Here is a 6000-nt window from a genome sequence, read left to right as displayed (position 1 = left end):
AATCGTTGCGCGGACATAAAAATTGCCACAAACTTGTCGCAGTAAGATTCAGTACGCGCCAAACTAACTTTGTCACCACGGCCGAGCTGCTTTTCGCTGCGTCACAACAGGCGCGGCGAGCGGGCCTCATAAGAGTACCGAAAATAATTTTCAACAATGTTGGGCGTCAGAGAAAGAAAAGCGCCATGAACTTGTCAGTGCGTTAAAGCGCGAAACCACGCACCACGGCCGAGCTGATTTTCGATAACCGAGTCACAGCGCCAGGCGCGCCCACTGCGCTCGAAAGGTAGCCCAAATAGTAATGAAATTAGTTTCAATAATGTTGGCAGTCAGAGAAAGCGCCAAAACTTGTCGCAGTAAAATTCAATACACTCGAAACTGCGTCACAGCACCCTGTGCGACTAGCGTGCCCAAAAACTACCGTAATTAGTTAAAATAATATTGGCGCTCACAGAAAGCGTCGGAAACATCTCCAAGTACGATTAATTAATTAAAATTAACTGCGCCACGACGGCCACGCTGTTTTTCGTTAACTGCGTCACAAGTCTACCCAACTATAGGTGCCGGGCAGTAAGCCTAATTGCTTGAAATGCATCGCAGACTGTCGAACAAGGTTTCTCACCTTGCCGTAGTCCGATAGTGCAGTGGTGTCATGTCGAAGTTAGAAGGAACACAAGAATTCGCCGGGAGCCCCAGAAGACGCTGTCAAAATCCAAGACGACACAGCGAGTTGGTGCGGGAACTTCAGGAAAGCGTCGCCACCCGTCTCTTGTTATTGCACTTTCTCTAGCTTACCAAGCGTCTTGTCCGGGTAAGAGTGGCGTTTTTGATACCGTATAAGGGTAATTTACTGATACAGGATAAATAATTTTTCTCTTAAGTGTCCCTTTAAGGTATGGCCAAGAAAAAGCGATGATTTCGGGCACTACTGCATCACGGATGCGTATGAATGCTCATAGTTGCTAACTGTTAAATATATTACAACCGCCTCATTTTGCCCAAAACAGTTGTTATTGGTTCTTAGGGCACCTGCACGTTCTATTGCGCAAAATAAATAAAAAGGAAAAAAAAAGTTTAAGCGAGCCTGCCAGGATTCGAACCTGGAATCTTCTGATCCGTAGTCAGACGCGTTATCCGTTGCGCCACAGGCCCGGTGGGTTCCGGGCGATTCGCCAGGCGTCCTAGAAGCGGCGCATTCTTATCGCAGTAGCAGTTTTGGCTTCCACCGGGGACAAGTTTTTTAAAGCGAAAGCTTTACTGGCCGCGAACTTGCGATTTCGCCGCCGTGGCGGTGCTTCGAGAAGGCACATGACGTCACAACGCGCGCCTCGCCGCGAATATTCATTTTCTCTCTCTCTCTCTCTCTCTCTATTTCTCGCTCCCTAGTCCCTACTGCACATGCGCCTGACATGCCGCGAAAGGCGGCATGTCAGGCCGTCAGTGTATTGGACGAGGAAAAAGTTGCTCGACGTAAAACGTACAATGCGATTTGGGCAGTGGAGAGTGCCGGTGCGACCAGGAGCTTCGAAAGCGACTTCACGAACAATCCGCTCGGCTTCGTTTGCGACGTTTGTGAGCGGCTGTGGCATAAACGAGACTTGACGCCGGTTATTAGTACCATGCGTCCAACTATAGCTTTAGCCGCGCCCGAGTGGGGTGAGGATGGGGGATCCGTGGCGAGTGTTTGCTCAACATGTAGAGCCAGTTTACAGAAACAGAAGATGCGGCTATACAGTGTAAGCAACGGGTATAGGTATCCCCACCCATGCTGTCCGGCATGGCCGAGCGTTTGATCTCCCCGCGTATCCCGTTTGTCCAGATCAGGCGACTCATGAACTGGCGGAACGGCCACTTTAACCTGAACTTGCTATCAAGATTAACCAAGATTCACCATGCTATGCATTAGCTTTCGCTACGTATATCTTGGCATAGCCGAGCTAAGACACTGCCATTTTTTCTTCTCACGCTTCCCCCTCGCGCTCTCTTCACTATTGCCGCATTGCATGCCGGCGCGCCTCTTTCTCTACAAAATCTCTCTCTCTCTCTCGAAGGCGACGTCGATATGTAATGTAAGCGCAATACAACGTGTGCCGGAGCCCCGAATTTGCTTTGAAACGTAATGATAAGTGATTATATAACAAAAGTTACCTTCCGTATACCTCACTCGAATCGACAACCACATATAAGCGCGGTGCCTTTTTTTTTTTTTTTTTTAACAAGTAATCCGTATTTTTCTTTCTTTCTCACGTCACCTTATATCGGCTCTGCGTTGGAGGTCAGTCAGTAGCTTGTACGACTGCGGCGGTGAAAGCTGATTCCGTGGAACCGTACCGAAGAGCAACCAGCCATGACCTCCCACGAACGCAGCACGTAAAGCATATAAAGCCATATGTATTAGTCATCAGACCGCCGCACTATGCAAATGCTGGCACGAGCTGCTCATTTGCGTAGATTAAAATAGCGTTGTTGCATTTTCTTCTCCAGAATCGGCGTTTCTTCCTCCACGAAACTCCGTATGCAGCTGACATTTCACATTCCAGTGTATACCTCTGCACTGTACGCGGAGCTGAATGTGTGAGTGCTGACGTCAGCATACCCGCTGCGTGTTTTCTCAGGCGGGGTGATGGGAAAGAGTTGGTACGAGCGTCATTAGGCTTGAAAATAACGCACGAAGTGAAAGACGTTGAATGCACACAGCAAAAACTTTCGAGGCCGCATATGTCAAAGAGCGATTTGGAACGCGACGACGAAGACAGCGGCGTGGTATGCTATGGAATGTGACATTACTGAATCAAATACGCGCTCAAAGCGCAGCGACTAACGTCGCGGGTGAGGAAAAAAAGAACTTGCACGCATCGTCCTGGAGTGCGCGGCCGAGAAGGCATTCGTTTCGAAGGAAACGAATGATGGTTTCTAAGGGAACGATCAGTGCTGCATATATCGGTTTGATTAAACGGCCATCCTACGTCATGACAAGAAATTTCGTTCGTGCTCACCAAATGCATTGCTCAAAACATTTTTCTGCATATGTGAGTGTGGAGGGGAGGCGTGGGAGTCCGCATCATTCGAGAAGAGAATAAACGCTTGACGCCTCTGCTTGCATGGTTCGTTAGAAAAAAAAAAAATACAGAAGACAGACCACCGCTGCACGTACACTTCGCCATCGACGAGGCGAGTTGTCGCAGAACCGCGAACTATCGCCTGAACGGGATTGTAGTCTGCTAAGAGTCCGCATCAACCCAGCAAAAACCAATGCCGAGTGTTTTACTGAATACTGCAGATGAAAAGAGAGAGAGGGGGGGAAAAATGACTTGAACAATCCTGTTGCGAAATTTCCTCGGAAAAAAGAATAGCGCAATTTCTTCATGTATAGTATTATATAAAATAATATAAATTTAATTATAAAAGTAAATAAAATAAAGATAATTTCCAATAGAATCAAGCCAACGCTTGACTTCAATCAACCAAGAGACCAGGCGGGCTTCAGGAAGGATATTCTACAATGGATCACGTGCATTTTATCGATCAAATAATTGAGAAAACCGCGGAGTAGAATCAACCTCTATAATATATTGTTTTCCTATAGATTATGAAAAGATATTTGATTCAGTAGAGGTACCACCAGCAATGGAAGCATTGCGTAATCAAGAATTAAAGGAAGCATACGTGAATATCTTTAGAAATAGCTACAAAGATTTCACGGCTACCTTGATTCTCAACAAGAAAAGTAGAAAATTAGCTATCAAGAATTGGGTCAGGCAAGAAGATACAATCTCTCCAATGTTATTCATTGCATGCTTGCACGAAGTATTCAAGCTATTAAACTGGCAAGGCTTAGCAGTGGGTATCAGCGGCAAATATCTCAGCAACTTTCGGTTGGCAAATGACATTCTCCTGTTCAGCAACACGGCAGTGAACTGCAAGAAATGACTGAGGGCCTCAACCGAGAAAGTGCAAGAGTCGGGTTGAAGATTAATATGCAGCAGACGATCAATACCTGGCAATACGGTCAGGTATTATGCAGCAGTATGCAGCAGACGGTCAATAGCCTGGCAGGGAAACAAGAATTCATCATCGCCAGTCAGCTTCTAGAGTCCGTACAGGCGAACGTTTATCTAGTTCAATTACTCCCTTGGAACCTTGATCATGACAAGGAAATTTACAGAATAACAAAAATCGGTTGGTTTGCATGCAGCTCCCAGCAGGCATTACCAAATCCTGACTGGGAGCTTAAGTCACTGTCGTTGAAAATAAAAGCGTGCAATCATTGAATTCTACCGGTGCTAACATATGGGACAGAAACTTGGAGGTTAACGAAGAAGCTCAATACGAAGTTACGGACCGCGCAAACAGCGATTCACTGAAAAATATTAGATGCAACGTTAAGAGAAAGGAAGAAAGCAGTGTGGATCAGAGAGCAAACGGAGATAGCCGATATATTCTAGTTAACATTAAGAGAAAAACATGGAGCTGGGCAGGTCATTTAATGCGTAGGGTAGATAACCGACAGACCATTAGAGTTACAGAATGGGTGCCAAGGGAAGGTAAGCGCAGTTGAGGACGGCAGAAAACTAGGTGTGGTGAAGAAATTAGGAAATGCGAGGGTGAAAGTTGGATTCAGCTTTCGCAAGACAGGGGCGACTGGAGATCGCTGGGAGAGGCCTTCTCCTAGCCGTGGACACAAAGATTGGCTGATGATGATAAAAACGCTGGTTACTGCGAGTAGGTATGCGCACACGAATAAAACAAAGGAGCGCAAAGTGTTACGAAGCTACGGCATGCAAAAAAAAAAATGAAGGAAAACACATACTCAGCTCCGCCTAGTCAATTACTGCGCTAAGCAGCTCCACGTGTGATGCACCCCTCCGTGCACATGACCTAGTAATTAACCCACAGTCATACAAACGAGTGAATGTTTACATAAGCAAGCTCGGGATTGGTCTTCACATGAATTCGGCTGTGCACTTCTGAGTAACAGTTGTCACTTTGTGCAAGCGGGCAAATTAATCCTAATGGTGGTTTGAGTTAATGGTGACATGCATGGTGAAATTGTTAGCTCTCCGGCCTGTCACGTTGCATGAGTCGGGAAGAGTTAATTAAAAGATGCGCACACCTGAAAAACCGAGCTCACAGGAGGGATTGTGACAGCTGTTGATGTTTGCACGGGGCTTTCGCTTTGAACGGAGGCATACTATATACCCTGCGTCCCAGCTAACGTTAGCTAAACTGCTCAAAAAAAGAAGATTTTGAAATATGGCAACCCTTCCCCTACCGGAAAATTAGGGTAAACGAGGCTTGTCCTGCGTGCACCTGACCTTCGTCAGGGTTGAGTAACCCACAGGTAAAAGTGCTGGATTGCTTCGGCCTCCCGCTCCCTCAGCTCGGGAATCTTCTTTTCGTTGCTGTTGGATCGCCTGGGCTCCGGCGGGTCTAAGAGCTGGATCGGCTAGCCCATTCACGGACGAGTTGTCGCCGAAAGGCTGCCTCTTCCTCGGGAGAACGCACAACGCGTGGCCGTCCCATCGCCGTCGCTCGTCGAAGGCTGCCTCTTCCTCGGGAGAACGCACAACGCGTGGACGTCCCATCTGTTTTCCGAGACTCAACTGAACGGAAACGAAGCCGGTGGCAGCGCTGGATACCCTTTCCTGCCCTTTCCAGCCCTTTCCCTCCCAGGCGGAAGCGAAGCGGCTCTGGTAGCGCGCGTGGCGTGAGCGCGCGCCTATGCAGCTGGAATACTTGCTAATGACTCACGCTCCGGCGACGGCACAGCTGTCAACTCATCAAACCGCCCTTTCCCGCATCTGCTCTGCTCAGGGAGCAACTGGTTTTCTTTCTTTTTTTGACTGACCACGATAACGCCACCGATACTTATGAGCCAAAAAGCAGGGCACAAGATACAATTATAAAACCAACGGCGCTTGCTTGTCAATGGTCTGACGACCGAACACCGTAGGTATTATGATTGTATCTTGTACCGTGTATTTTTCATCCTTTTCTTCG

The 6000-nt window shown here is 47.5% G+C and overlaps 1 long non-coding RNA gene and 1 other non-coding gene across 2 annotated transcripts in view; both read right to left on the bottom strand.

Moving 5' to 3' along the window:
- Positions 1 to 592: 592 nt before the first annotated feature.
- LOC129385298 (uncharacterized) overlaps positions 593 to 6000 on the bottom strand; it is a 207301-nt gene continuing 201893 nt past the window's right edge. Inside the window, exon 3 of the long non-coding RNA XR_008612876.1 lies at positions 593 to 702. This is a non-coding gene — a long non-coding RNA (uncharacterized lncRNA). The remainder of the gene's footprint in view (positions 703 to 6000) is intronic.
- TRNAR-ACG (transfer RNA arginine (anticodon ACG)) lies at positions 1080 to 1152 on the bottom strand. The gene has a single exon. It is a non-coding gene; the product is annotated as a tRNA-Arg (tRNA).

This window comes from Dermacentor andersoni, chromosome 7 (assembly GCF_023375885.2).
Source record: "Dermacentor andersoni chromosome 7, qqDerAnde1_hic_scaffold, whole genome shotgun sequence".
Taxonomy (NCBI): domain Eukaryota; kingdom Metazoa; phylum Arthropoda; class Arachnida; order Ixodida; family Ixodidae; genus Dermacentor; species Dermacentor andersoni.
Note: the sequence above shows the minus strand (reverse complement) of the source record. Positions and strands in the feature narration are given on the sequence as shown.